We start from the raw sequence: 14,345 nt of genomic DNA on the forward strand, positions 1-14,345 counted from the left end.
CATTTCGGAGGCATGGAGGGTGTGGGTAAAGAATGCCATGGGCCTGCCTGCCTGGTTGAGGGTGGCGGCCAGAGCGCCGTCTGATGCATCGCTCTCGACTTGGAAGGGGAGCGTCTCGTCGACCGCGTGCATCGTGGCCTTGGCGATGTCGGCCTTGATACAGTTGAAGGCCTGGTGAGCCTCGGCCGTCAGTGGGAAAGCGGTGGATTGGATGAGTGGGCGGGCCTTGTCTGCATAGTTTGGGACCCATTGGGCGTAATACGAAAAGAACCCCAGGCATCGTTTGAGGGCCTTGGGGCAGTGGGGGAGGGGGAGTTCCATGAGGGGGCGCATGCGATCGGGGTCGGGCCCTAGATCTCCGTTCTGAACCACATAGCCGAGGATGGCTAATCGGTTCGTGCTGAACACACACTTCTCCTTGTAAGTTAGGTTGAGGAGCGTGGCGGTGTGGAGAAATTTGGAAAGGTTAGCTTCGTGGTCCTGCTGGTCGGGGCGTCAGATGGAGACGTTGTCCAGGTACAGAAAAGTGGCCCGCAGCCCGTACCGGTCAACCATTTGCTCCATCTCCTGTTGGAAGACCGAGACCCCGTTGGTGACGCCAAAGGGAACCCTAAGGAAATGGCAAAGGCGGCCGTCTGCTTCAAACGCAGTGTATGGGGGGTCCGCCTTACGGATGGGGAGCAGGTGTTAGGCAGATTTCAGGTCCAGTGTCGAGAAGACCCGGTACTGTGCAATCTGATTGACCATATCAGATATGCGTGGGAGGGGGTACGCGTCGAGCTGCGTGTACCGATTGATGGTCTGACTGTAGTCAACGACCATCCTGTTTTTCTCCCCGGTTTTCACCACTACCACTTGGGCTCTCCAGGGGCTGTTGCTGGCCTCGATGATACCTTCCCGCAGCAGCCGCTGGACCTGAGACCTGATGAAGGTCCTGTCCTGGGCGCTGTACCGTCTGCTCCTGGTGGCGACGGGTTTGCAATCCGGGGTGAGGTTTGCAAACAGGGAAGGCGGGTCGACCTTAAGGGTCGTGAGACCGCAGACAGTGAGGGGGGGTAGGGGCCCGCCAAATTTCAGGGATAGGCTCTGGAGGCTACACTGGAAGTCCAGGCCGAGTAGCAAGGCAGCGCAGAGGTTGGGGAGGATGTATAGCTGGAAGCCGCTGAACACTACGCCCTGGACGGTGAGGATGGCGATGCAGTACCCCAGGGAGATTCTTTGGTTCGCGGGGTGTACCGCGAGGGAGCAGCGCCTTACCGTATCGGGGTGAATGAAGCTCTCAGTGCTCCCGGAGTCCAGCAGGCAGGATGTCTCATGCCCGTCGACCTTCATCTTTGTCGAAGCAGTTGCGAGGTTGTGCGGTCGAGACTGGTCGATCGTGACCGAGGCGAGACGTGGCTGGACGTCGGCGGTTGCAGGCGATGAGTGGCCCAGTGAGGTGCCTGATGGGCTGAGGTCCTGAGGCGAGTAAGATGGTGGCGCCCACGGGCCACACGTGTCCTGGGGCAGGCAAGATGGCAGTGCCCTTGGGCCGAACGTGTCCTGGGGCAGGCAAGATGGCGGCGCCCACGGGCCGCACGTGTCCTGGGGCAGGCAAGATGGCGGCGCCCTTGGGCCGAACGTGTCTTGGGGCAGGCAAGATGGCGGCGCCCATTGGTTCTGAGGCAAGCAAGATGGCAGCGCCCATGGGCTGCACGTGTTGTGAGTGGAGCAAAATGGCACCGCCCATGGGCCGCACGTAGTCTGAGGCGAGGAAGATGGCGGCGCCCACTGGCCGCACGCTCGGGGTGCAGGGACAATAGCGGTGATTGAGCGGGCCTGGCACACTGCAGCGAAATGTCCCTTCTTGCCACAGGCCTTGCAGAGCGCGCTCCGCGCCGGGCAGCGCTGCTGGCGGTGTTTTGTCTGTCCGCAGAAGTAGCACTTGGGTCCCCTGGGGTTGGTTGGCTGCCGCGCGGCGCAGGCGTGGGGTTGGCTGAGGGCGGTCGCTGATGGGGTCCACGATGGGGTGGCTGCTGGCGGGGTCCACGATGCACAGAGGGGGTGGGCTGTGGGGTTGGGGGCATAAGCCTGTACGTTGCGTGAGGCGACCGTGATCGAGAGCGCTAGTTTCTTGGTCACCGCGAGGTCAAACGTGGCCCCTTCTAAGAGGCGCTGGCGGATGTAGTCAGACCCTATGCCCGTAACGAACGAGTCTCTCATTAGCAGGTTCGAATGTTCAGTGGCCGAAACGGCCTGGCAGTCACAGTCTCTCACCAGGGCGAGCAGGGCACGCCAGAAATCTTCCACAGAATCACCGGGAAGTTGGTGCCGCGTGGATAGGAGGTGCCAGGCGTAGATCTTGTTGGTCTGCTGAGCGTAATTCTCCTTCAGTATTACCTCTGCGTAGGTTGGCACATCCTAGACGAGGGGAAAAACGTTGGAGTTCAGCCATGTGTACAGAATCTGGAGCTTCTGTGCTTTTGAGATTGGGTCTGGCGCAGACCCGATGTATGCGTCAAAGCAAGCTAGCAAATGTTGGAAGTCCTTGTTGGCGTTGTCTGCTTGAGGATGCAGCTGCAGGCGATCCGGCTTGATGCGGAGGTCCATCTCTGAAAAATCTCTATGTAATAAATTGATGCACTATCAATTACGACGAGACGAGAGTAGAATGTAATTGAGGCTTTATTACACAGAGATGTGTGGCCTCCTACAGCAGCTTACGAAATGGCTGCTGTTCGGAGAGCACACACATTTATACTCCGCCTCCTGGGCGGAGCCAGCAGGCAGGGATCTACCCCTGTACCTGTAGTACAGGGGCCTTACCGTAATACCCATATATACAATATAATACAACAGTGGTGACTACCACAGAGAGCACTTCATAACTCTCAAGTGGCTTCTCGTGGGTATCTGTGCCATGCCTCAGACGATGATTATTGCATCGCATTTCAATCAAACTTTGAAACCTGAACAGTTTGCCTGAACTTGAGGAGTGTCAGCACCACAGAAGCAGCAGCCAACAATCAAACACTCAAGAGCTGGGCTTCATCACTGGGGATATCGTCACGACCAAAGGGTGAGTGTGTGGATCATGGGAGGATAGGGGCCTGGGATGTGGGGCTCCAGCTATGGCCGGGGGTGAGTGAGGTTTTCCAGCACAACTGTCTCTGTGGATGGCGCACTGAGAGACGGTGGGACACGTAAGGCTGGGGAGTCTTGGGGGATTTGATGGTCCCGAGGTGGAAGCCCTAACTGATTGTCAATCTCTATCGCTCTCCAATTCCTTACAGATACAACAATATGGCTGACGCTGTGGGTCCCGCAGGGGCTGCCCTCATGTTGCTGGTGGCAGTCGAGGCAGGGAGATATCGGAGGTGGCAGCTGCAGGCGGCACCTCATGTGCAGTGGGCCGCTCACACTCTAAAGACCCGACCACCCATCAGGCCGAGGAGGAACCGAGAGGGGGACGTGTGCGATGGTCCAAAGCATCATTGGTCTTTCGACCAGATGATGGACAGCATGTGCCACAGGAGACTGCATCCCGACAAAGAGACCTGTGTCAGGTTCTCGCGGACTTGGCACTCCGTGGAGGCGGAGCACATCCGTCCCCGGTGGCCATGGGAGACATTGCAGCCCTGGGTTCTATGCCACCGGTTCATTCTCGGGCTCGAGTGGGAACTTGTGTGGTATTTCCCAAACTACAACCCACAAGTGCATCGGTAAGGTCACGGATGCCCTGTATGCCCGAGCATCAGACACTATCAGCTTTGAGCTGGACCAGGCCCACCAAGATGCCCGGGCTACAGAATTCTCCACCATCGCTGAGATGGCCAAGGTTCAGGGGGTAATAGATGGTACGTATGTCACCTTGCGCTGGAGCATCTAGGAGCAACCTTCATTGACAGGAAGTGCGGGGGGGGGGGGAGAAAGAGAGACTTGAGGGGGGGGGAGAGAGATACTCGGGGGGGGGGGAGAAAGAGAGACTGGGGGGGAGAAAGAGAGACTCGGGTGGGGAGGAGAAAGAGAGACTGGGGGGAAGAAAGAGAGACTTGGGGGGAAAGAGAGACTCGGGGGGGGGGGAGAAAGAGAGACTCGGGGGGGGGAGAAAGAGAGACTCGGGGGGGGAGAAAGAGAGACTCGGGGGGGAGAAAGATAGACTCGGGGGGTGGGAGAGAAAGAGAGACTCGGGGGGTGGGGGAGAAAGAGAGGCTCGGGGGGATGGGGGAGAAAGAGAGACTCGGGGGGGGGTGGGGGAAGAAAGAGAGACTCGGGGGGGAGAAAGAGAGACTTGGGGGGGTGGGGGAGAAAGAGAGACTCGGGGGGGAGAAAGAGAGACTCGGGGGGGGAGAAAGAGAGACTCGGGGGGGTGGGGGAGAAAGAGAGACTGGGGGGGGAAAGAGAGATGGGGGGAAAGAGAGACGGCGGGGGGGAAAGAGGGACTCGGGGGGGGGAAGAGAGACTCGGGGGGGGAAAGAGAGACTCGGGGGGGGAAAGAGAGACTCGGGGGGGGAGAAAGAGAGACTCGGGGGGGAGAAAGAGAGACTCGAGGGGGGAAAGAGAGACTCGGGGGGGGGGAAAGAGAGACTCGGGGCGGGGGAAATAGAGACTCGGGGCGGGGGGAGAAAGAGAGACTCGGGGGGGTGGGGGAAGAAAGAGAGACTTGGCGGGGGGGAGAAAGAGAGACTGGGGGGGGGGAAGAGAGACGGGGGGGAAAGAGAGACTCGGGGGGGAAAGAGAGACTCGGGGGGGGGGAAAGAGTGACGCGGGGGGGGAAGAGAGACTTGGGCGGGGGAGAAAAAGAGACTCGGGGGGGGGAAGAAAGAGAGACTCGGGGGGGGAAGAAAGAGAGACTCGGGGGGGGGAGAAAGAGAGACTCGGGGGGGAGAAAGAGAGACTCGGGGGGGGAGAAAGAGAGATTCGGGGGGGAGAAAGAGAGACTCGGGGGGTTGGGGGGGCAACAAGAGACTCGGGGGGGGGAACGAGAGATGGGGGGAAGAGAGACTCGGGGGGGAAGAGAGATGGTGGGGGAAGAGAGACTCGGGGGGGGGGAAGAGAGACGGGGGGGGGAAGTGAGACTCGGGGGGGGGGGAGAAAATATAATAATAATTAACAGGAAGTGGTTCCACTCCCTGAATGTTCAACTCATGTGCAACCATCACCTCCAGATCATGCATGTTTGTGCACACTTCCTAGGGAGTGACAGCTACATCTTGGGACACTCGGAGATCCCCGACGTTTTCAAGGACCACCCCAGGATGATGGGTTGGCTCTTGGGGATGCGGAGTACCCACTGGGGTCTTGGCTGATGATGCCAGTGCAAAGGCCAGAGACGGAGGCAGAAACCAGATAAAATGAGACCCATGCTGTCGCCTGTGCTGTCATTGAGCGGTGCATCGGTCTGCTCAAAGTGCGGTTCTGATGCCTAGATTGCTCTGATGGAGCACTGGAGTACACCCCCAGAGGGTCTACCGCTTTGTGGTGGTCTGCTGTGCCCTCCACAACCTGGCACATTTGTGGGGTAACATGCAGGAGGAGGAGGGACATGCAGCCTTGTCTAAGGAGGAGAATGAGGCAGACCAGGGGGGGATGGAGGACGAGACTAGGGATGACCGAAGAGGAGACGGAGGATGGAGGACAGGCAGCGGCGAACGTCGAGCATGCCCGGGGGGACCTGAAACGCCTTCATCCTCACCCAATTCTCATGAGACGAGGCTTTGCCCAACAGCTCCCCCCCACTCCCAATCCCTCCTATCCCCCATCCCTTCTTCCCCTAATCCCTCTATTCCTCCTGAGTCCCTCCTTCCCCCAAACCTCCTCCCCTGCAATCCCCTCCTTCCCAATCTCTCCTTGCCCCCAACAGGGGCTGGAGTTCAAACAGACACGCTGTGATGATTAACGTGACAAAGACATCAGCTGTTGCATGTTTTAATTGTGAACATTTGACATTTTCATTCCCCTAGCTGCAAATAGTGCAAAATCCCACGAAAGGCTAGAAATTCAATTTGCGCTGGCGGGATTTATCCTATCGAGTGTCCCCGTCATCGATGTGACGGGAATCTTGCCTTTGATAGTCAGGATCATTATTCACATAGATTTAAATATCATTGTCAGATCTTGGTCCCTGATAGTCTTTGCCCCCCCATTAAATTGTCCATTCACGTCGGTCTGAGGGCACACTGACACGAATCAACAGGTCCCCCACTACGTACACCTGGCAAGCTGAACCCCCCGGAACCGTACAGGTGAGTACACCTCCAGGGCACGATGGTGGTGGGGGGAGGGGGGGGTGGTTGTGCGGGGTTGCGATTTCCATTTCCATTTATTAAAACCTAGGCGCCCTTTAAAAAATGCCTTCCAATCTTTTAAAAACCTAAGTTGCAGGTGGGGCGGGCTCAATTCGAGTCCATCTTGCCAGTGTTGCACCATGGGACCTTTCGCTTTTTTTCGCTAAAACTATGTCGGAGGAAACCATCCTTGGAGCCGGCGGCTTCCCACCTGTTTTTCCTGCCATTCCATAAAAAAATTAGAAAGCTTCACCCTTAGTCTCCAAGCCTTAGGAATGTCGGTTTTATGAATGCTTTTATAAATTTATGCTTCAAAATGTCCATTTAATTACAAGCTAGAATGGAGTTGGGGTCCAGAGGATAGCTAATTAGAATTTCAACTGGATGCAAGGCCCATGTGATTCACGTTGCCATGGAGATGGGTTTTGAGAAAGCGAAGAGTCCATAGTAAGCCATTGTAGTATTGGGTTACAAGGTTTTTCCAATGTATCCTTGAAACTCCCAGAGACAAGGGAGTCTGTAAGAGTCTGAGAGAAAGAGTGCATGAGCAGAGATAGAGACAGCCAGTTCTGTCCCTGAAGCAGAAAAAGTGATGATTTTATTATTCACCAGACAGAAGGCCTACTTGACTTTATTTGCTGCTTCAGTCTTATGCTGATTTTAGTTTTTTTCTTACAGTAAAAGTCTTAAACTGTGAATTTTGTTTCACTTTCTTGAGCCATTTGAAAACATATCTCTTTTTAAACATTATTGGCCTCTTAGGGGATCATACCACTAAGTCTGATCCTGAACCCCCTCAGAGTGGCAATCACTCCGTGCCTAATTCCAGCGTGCCTCGCCTGATTGTCCGACTCAGGAAGGTCACGGTCCAAGCAGTGCCTCAAGGCTCAGCGTCAAAGTGCAAGTGCAGGAGAGTCGGAGTGAAGAGGACAGGCCTTTTTTAAAGTACCAGCCGCAGTAAACCAAGTTAGTTTAACGGTCCAGTGAAATTGAGAGGCCAAGGAAGAAAGTAAATGTTTAAGGTAGGTGGATAGTAATTGGAGGGCAAGGGTTTGGCGATCAGGGGGATCGGCAGTCAGTGGGGGACTGAAGGTCGTGTGGCGCATCAGACATCACGGGGGGTTGGAGATTGAGGGATCGTCGGGCCCCCTGCTGGGTGGCGTGGGGGGAGTCGGGCATTGGAGATGAGGTGGGGTTGTTGAGCCTTGGCCCATGTTGGGGGACTGTGGGCGTGTTGGATCGGGTCGGGCAGGGGTGAGGTTGGTCTGGTCACAGCTTGGGCGTGGAGGGAGGGAGAGGGGGGTCAGCCTTGGGGGCATAGGTTTACGTCCAGTTAGGCCTGGGGGAGGAGGAGAAGTTTTGAGTGCGTGGGGGAATCCGTGGTGAGGTTTTAATTCTTCTAACTCTTTCTGGGTAACTATTGTTGCAACACAGTTAAAACCACCAAAGTTTGCCTTTTAAACGGTATTTTCGGATGGTTCTCATCGCAGCCCAATTACCCAGAGGAAGTTTTCACTTCTGGGCAATTACTATGCAAATCTTACCTGTGAAATTCTGAAAGGGATTCCGAAAGGGTATCTTTGGGTTACCCCCCCCCCCCCCCCCCATCCGATACTGGGGAGCATGGGAGATATTACACGTTGTCTATATCTTTTACAGTCTCTTCATTATTCTCACAACTTACCTTTTAACAACTTGAGTCCCCTTTGGATGAAAGGCTCCTCCCCCTCTTATTTCCATCATTATTTCAAAACTTTTTGTTTTAACAGTTGTCTGGTGTGACCAGAATCAATAATGAAAGGGAATATTTTACTTGGATCATTTGAACAATCACCTTGAGGTTTCCATCTTTCCTCATAGGCCCAACAAGTGAACTCTTACCTTAACACCAATTTAACCTTTAAGACTGAAGAAACCCAAAGTCTCTTTTGCGAGGTGGGAATAAAATGGACACCATAAGAGAAGAAACCTTGGGTCGATCAGAAAGATACATTTTAAAGGAGGTGGAAGGGCAGACGGAATTTGGGAATTACTTCCATAGATTGGATTTAGATTTGTCAATGATGGGATGAGGGAGTGGGAGATGTACAAGAGAGAAAAGAGCCTTACCTACCTTGTGCTATTCCATCCCATCTCTCTCCAGAAACAAGTCTAATTCCCTGTCCATATAATCCCCTCCTGTAATCTTCCATGAGTATTTATTCCAAAAGTCTTTGAGCCGATTGCCAAATATTAATTGCCAGAACAATAGTTTATTTCCCACACTTCTGAATTTTTGTCTCATTACAGGGATCTGGAAAATCTGTTCTGGGTGACTCCCTGAGGAATTGCAGCTTGAATGGAATGTGAGTGGATGTAAAGTAAGGACTTATGTTACAGAGGTGCAAACAGTGGGATAAATCTGCACAAAAGGATCCTTGATGTGATTATCGAACCTGACTAAAAATATCTTGCCAACATAATTCTGTTGGCAAGAAAGCTAACGAGGCACTGGAATGTATATCAAGGGCAAAGGAAGCTTTGATTTTGTGTCGGACCTCTTTTATTTTAACCCTGCATAACTTACCAGCATTAGTTACGCAGCAGCAGCAGTTTGACGATGCATGACTGAATGTGGGGAGAAGCAACAGGGTTGATTCTTGGGTTACTGTCTCTGAAGAAATAAGATCAGAATTAGGAACAGGAGTAGGCCAAACGCCCCCTTGAGCCTGCTCCTCCATTCAGTAAAACTATGGCTGATTGGTTTGGGGCCTTGACTCTACTTTCCTTCCATAACTCTGTCATGTGAGAGTACCTTTAAGAAATGGGTGTTTATAAATGGGTGTGTATATAAGTATCTGTAGTGAGAGTACCTTTAAGAAATGGGTGTTTATTACTGCAGTGATGTCAGAGAGTGGGTGGGGCTGGGCTGTCTGTCAGCTTTTTACTTTTGTTTTAGGCTGTTTGCTGCAGGGTGTGTTTTAGTTTTGTTTTCAGAGCTGGATAGCTGCAGTCACAGCCAGAAGGTGTATGAATCTCTCTCTGTAATCTAAAGACTGTAAATCGTTCCTGGTGATTTAAAACTAATAACAGTAGTGACTTTAACCTGATGTGCTTCTGGTAAAAGGTGTTTTACGTCTTATGGACATTAAAAGGAAAGCTTAAAGGATTACCAAGTGTTGTATTCTTTGGGGGTTGTATTTGAATTGATAGTTGCTAAGATGTTCACTGTATGTTTTAAAAAGGTTAACTTGAGTTCATAGAATAAACATTGTTTTGCTTTAAAAAATACTTTTCCATTTCTGCTGTACCACACCTGTAGAGTGAGCCGTGTGCTCCCCATGCCACAATCTATTAAACGTTGTGGGTCAGGTGAACTCCATGATACACTTTGGGGTTCTCGAACCTCTGGCCCATAACAAGAGGTAGACAAAAGACGGTTAGAACATAGAACAATACAGCGCAGTACAGGCCCTTCGGCCCACGATGTTGCACCGAAACAAAAGCCATCTAACCTACACTATGCCATTATCATCCATATGTTTATCCAATAAACTTTTAAATGCCCTCAATGTTGGCGAGTTCACTACTGTAGCAGGTAGGGCATCCCACGGCCTCACTACTCTTTGCGTAAAGAACCTACCTCTGACCTCTGTCCTATATCTATTACCCCTCAGCTTAAAGTTATGTCCCCTCGTGCCAGCCATATCCATCCGCGGGAGAAGGCTCTCACTGTCCACTCTATCCAACCCCCTGATCATTTTGTATGCCTCTATTAAGTCTCCTCTTAACCTTCTTCTCTCCAACGAAAACAACCTCAAGTCCATCAGCCTTTCCTCATAAGATTTTCCCTCCATACCAGGCAACATCCTGGTAAATCGCCTCTGCACCCGCTCCAAAGCCTCCACGTCCTTCCTATAATGCGGTGACCAGAACTGTACGCAATACTCCAAATGCGGCCGTACCAGAGTTCTGTATAGCTGCAACATGACCTCCCGACTCCGGAACTCAATCCCTCTACCAATAAAGGCCAACACTCCATAGGCCTTCTTCACAACCCTATCAACCTGGATGGCAACTTTCAGGGATCTATGTACATGGATACCTAGATCCCTCTTAACTATAGGCCGGTTAGCTTAACTTCTGTAGTGGGCAAAATGCTTGAATCTATCATTGAGGAAGAAATAGCGAGACATCTAGATAGAGATTGTCCCATTGGGCAGACGCAGCATGGGTTCATGAAAGGCAAGACATGTTTGACTAATTTTGTGGAATTCTTTCACTGCCGAGTTGGCAGTGTCAGGGTACCTGCGAGTCAGTTTGGCACTGCCAGTGATCGGGCCTGGGGGGCCTTACCAGATAGATGGGTGAGGGGGTGTTCCCAGCAGCCTCCCTGAGGTTGTGGGGGCGAGGGTGTCTAAAACGATGGGGGAAGGGGATGGGGGGGGATGATCGGGGCAGCCTTCCAAATTGGCACTCCGATCTGTGAGGAGCCATTCCTGCTGTCCTCGCCAGCGGGAAATGACTGAAGTGTGGCCTCAGTGGAGAGAAATTCCCTGAGACTAAAACAAACGATAAAATGCCATTGAATAGCGGGGTGATTCTCCGTGCTGCAGCCGTTGGGAAACACCTACATAACGTGCCCAAAACCTGACATATTGGGTGCGAACTTCCGGCCACGCTGCCCCGGAAAAGCATCGCGCTGCGGCGCAGCTTAGCTGGTGAAAGCCGGCAGACCCCGCTCCCAGGAACGTCTGCACGTTCTCCCCATGTCTGTGTGGGTTTCCTCCGGGTGCTCCAGTTTCCTCCCACAGTCCAAAGACGTGCAGGTTAGGTGGATTGGCCAGGCTAAATTGCCCTTAGTGTCCAAAAAGGTTAGGAAGGGTTATTGGGTTACGGGGATAGGGCTTCCTCTGGGTGGAAGTGAGGGTTTAAGTTGGTCGGTGCAGACTCGATGGGCCGAATGGCCTCCTTCTGCACTGTATGTTCTATGGAATTTGGAAGAGTTTGAAATTGCAGGCAAGAGAGGTCGGATGGAATCAGGATGGCCGAATGCAATGCCGTTCTTCCGTGATGTGCCTTTGATGTACTGCTCGGAGCTGTGAGGAGTTCTCGGGATGAGAAACTACAGTTATGAGATTAGGTTGGAGAGGTTGGGACTGTTCTCCTTGGAGATAATCATGAGGGGGCTAGACAGAGTAGACCGGGAGAAATTGTTCGTGCTCGTAAAAGGATCACGAACGCGAGGGCACAGATTTAAAGCGATTTGCAAAAGAAGCAAATGTGATGTGAGAAAAAACCTTTTCACACAACGAGTGGTTCTGGCTTGGAATGCACGGCCTGGAAGTGTGGTGGAGGCAGGTTCAATCGGGGCATTAGATGACTGGATTGAAACAATGTGTAGAGGAATGGCATTAATCCATGTTGTTGCTCATTTGGAGAGCTGTTGCAGACACACTGGACCAAATGGCTTCCTTCTGCACCTGTGATTCTGTGAATTGGCTCATCCACCCCTCCCCCAGCTTGAATGGAGGAACTAACCCTGGGGGAGAGGATGGTGGTGGGAGTGGAGGGGGGGGGGGGGGGGGGGAGAAATAATGGAAACAGTTTCCATATTAATGTGAAAATTTACCAGTACATGGGTCAGATTTTGGGACCAGATTCCCGCTAACCTTCATTTTCTTACCGTAGCCTTTATCATTCCACTGATTCCCAGAAAGAAAGAAATTTCACTTATAGAGCATCTTTCACAACCGCAGAACACCCCAAAACACTTGTAGTTAATGATATTTCTTTTTGAACCGCTGTTGCAATGTAGGAAAAGGCAACAGACAGTATGCTCACAGCAAGCATCTGTGAATGGCAATGGGCAAGCAATGCAGCGGATAGTGTAATGATATGTAGACTGACATGTAACTAAGGGGTTAATCAGAACACCCGGCTGTGGCACGACCACTAGAGGGCATTACACAACTTATTATAAAACCAGACACACACTAGACCATCCCTCTCACTCCTGGTAGGGACTGTAGGATTAGCACCAGAATAGTTTAGATCTCAGGCTGGGTCACCACATGTGGCCTAGCAGTGGGAGGAAGAAACCTGCGGCTGATACTAAGAAATTGTGGCTGGAGGTGTCTCAGAACGTGAGCAGCAGAAGCATTGGGTCACACTCCTGGATTTAATTCAGAAAGTGCTTTCCTTAGCTTGGCAGGTCAGGATAGGTGAGCACAGTTGCACATTCACCTATATCCTGCTGTGTGCATCACCCCACCCAATCACTTTGCCTTTTCAAAGCTATTCCACCACATCACTCCTCACATCCACTTACCTTGTACACGCTCCAAACATTCTGTTCCTATACACTTTCCCAAATCGCCATCTTTCCATGCAGTACTTCCATTCGCGTTCATCCTTATATAATTTCATATCTCCCCATGATAGTCCCCCTCACCAAATGTACTGCAGCTACTGGATGAACCCATACCATCAAAGCCATTAGAGTAATTCACAGGTCTGTTCTTTCTCCCTGATTCAGAAGTAGACAACACAGAACATGAAGGAGAGAGCAATCTGGAGCTGGGCTTCCACAGATCACAGAGCTTACAACTGAAGAGAAGAAAGTTCTCTGTCCATCTAGAATGGAGAGATAGGGAATCTCTGGCGACACAATTAAATATCAGCGATGCACATGCCATTCAATACTCAATCATGCTGACCTGGCTCCAACAACTGGTGAAATAGGGGGAAGTGGTGGAGCGGTGGTATTGTCGCTGGACTAGTAACCCAGAGACCCAGGGTAATGCTCTGGGGTCCCGGGTTCGAATCCCATCACTGCAGATGGTGAAATTTGAATTCAATAAAAACCTGGAATTAAAAAGTCTAATGATGACCATGAAACCATTGCCGACTGTCGTAAAAACCCATCTGGTTCACTAATGCCCTTTAAGGAAGGAAATCTGCCATCCTTATACATCCTGCCGACATGTGACTCCAGATCCCCAGCAATGTGGTTGACTCTTCAATGCCCCCTCAAGGGCAATAAGAGGTGGAAATGCTGGCACAGGCCGCTGCAGCATCCACATCCCATGAACACATTTTTTTTTTGATTCCCCAGAGGAGCTGATTGCTTCTTAGGGAGTACCATTAGAGGACTCATCCTCACCATGCATAAGGTCAGATACTCACAGTGAGGAGGAACTGTGCGGGCAAGCAAGTTGTGTTCTCACATCACAAGTGGGAATTAGCAGATGCTGGTGGCAAGGGCACGCATGGAGAGTCCGTATCTGAGGGCTCAGCCCTCTCAAGCTCTGCTCAGCTGGACACAAACTGTACCGATCAAAAGAATCATTTAGCAGCAGCAAAAAATGCACTGACAGGCCCTCCAAACCTACTGATCACAATTGCGGAAAGAATTGTTTATAAATATGGGTGCAATCTGATGAAAATGATGCTCAGTGTGGTAGCAAGTGAGAATTGCCGGATGCCTCATGATGGCCATCTGGCGAGACTGCCACCAGTATCTAACGCCAATTAGGGCTGCAATGATGCCCCATGGAAAGAATGACCGTTGTTTAAGATTCTGACACCAGGGTGTAACATAAATGAACCTTGCATTTTTAAGTCCATTCCTGCATTCCTGGCCAACAATGTGAGCTGCATTCACTCCTTGTCTTGATCCCCAGAACTGTCACATCGTCAGCATACTCTTCTTATTTGGAGATCACTCGCTAATGAGTATGATTGTCCACTTAAGAAACTCCGTGTTACTGGTCATGGGTTGTGTGGGTTCTTGTGTGGTTGATGAGCCCGCCCTTAGTGCCGCATCATCGACCGCACACTTGGCAGGTTTTTCCGGGACTAGGGATCAGTCCTTGCACTCTCGATCGCAAGTAATCCTCTCTCAGGCTTCATTTATGAGCCTCCTCTTGCCATCAGGTGCCCTCGAAGAAACATGTCCATTTAGCAGAAGATTCTTCCAAGTAGACTTCATCTGAGCAAGGATCTCCCTGGTGTTGACATCTATGTACATTTCTTGAGGTAAGCCTTCATGGTGGCTTTGAAGCATTTCCTTTGTCCTTCCTTGGAGGCCTTCCTTGA

The 14,345-nt window shown here is 51.6% G+C and overlaps 1 long non-coding RNA gene across 1 annotated transcript in view; it reads left to right on the forward strand.

The window, feature by feature from the left end:
• The first annotated feature begins 6,777 nt into the window (after positions 1-6,777).
• Positions 6,778-14,345, forward strand: part of LOC140393583 (uncharacterized) — a 256,854-nt gene continuing 249,286 nt past the window's right edge. The window contains exons 1-2 of the long non-coding RNA XR_011935677.1: positions 6,778-7,288; positions 8,556-8,611. This is a non-coding gene — a long non-coding RNA (uncharacterized lncRNA). The remainder of the gene's footprint in view (positions 7,289-8,555; positions 8,612-14,345) is intronic.

Source organism: Scyliorhinus torazame, chromosome 17, assembly GCF_047496885.1.
Source record: "Scyliorhinus torazame isolate Kashiwa2021f chromosome 17, sScyTor2.1, whole genome shotgun sequence".
Taxonomy (NCBI): domain Eukaryota; kingdom Metazoa; phylum Chordata; class Chondrichthyes; order Carcharhiniformes; family Scyliorhinidae; genus Scyliorhinus; species Scyliorhinus torazame.